General features: G+C 36.1%; 1 pseudogene; it reads right to left on the bottom strand.

Annotated features, from left to right (window-relative positions):
• Nucleotides 1-367: 367 nt before the first annotated feature.
• On the bottom strand, nucleotides 368-458 carry LOC130040996 (uncharacterized; annotated as a pseudogene).
• Between the last annotated feature and the right edge of the window lie 229 nt (nucleotides 459-687).

Genomic DNA, 687 nt, shown 5'->3' with positions numbered 1-687 from the left:
TGTGATCATGAAGAAATGACCTTCACTGTCTCTTATAACCTTTAGCCTGAAGTCCATGTGGTCTGATACTAGTATGGCCACTCTAGCTTTGTGGAGGTGCTCTTTTCTTTCTTGAAGAATTGTTTTCCAGCCTTTGACTTTGGTCCCATAGTTGCTTTGATTGTTCAGATAGGTTTCTTCAGGCAGCAGAATGTTGGGTTCAGTTTTCTAATTCACCTTCCCATTCTTTGCCTCTACATTGGCAGATTTAGTTCATTGACATTGAGAGAGATTGTTGTGATGGGGATTTGTGCTATCTTTATGTAGAATTTTTGTACTTGTGGGGATTGTCTTAGCTTAAAGTAGCCCTGTTAATTCTTCTTGCAACAAATATATGGAACACTTTACAAGTTTGCATGTCATCTCTGGACCATGCTAATCTCTGTATCATTTCAATTTTAGTATACGTGTAACCAAACCTAGTAGGAGTTAATTTTTCCATATTTTTCTCTTCTAATTACTTTGAGTGTTGTCCTTACTCACTCCTATGGCAGACAGTGATTCCTAATCAAGGAATGTATTTCAAAACAGCTTGAATAGATAGATTTAGAACTTTAATGTCCCAGAAAGAAAAATATGGTTTTTACCATATTATCTTTTACCACACCCAAGGCATCAGTTTTACAAAATAATTCTTTTGGAAGATGG

Source organism: Sorex fumeus, unplaced genomic scaffold (genome assembly GCF_029834395.1).
Source record: "Sorex fumeus unplaced genomic scaffold, SorFum_2.1 ptg000095l, whole genome shotgun sequence".
NCBI lineage: Eukaryota > Metazoa > Chordata > Mammalia > Eulipotyphla > Soricidae > Sorex > Sorex fumeus.
This window is presented reverse-complemented; position numbering and strand designations above follow the sequence as displayed.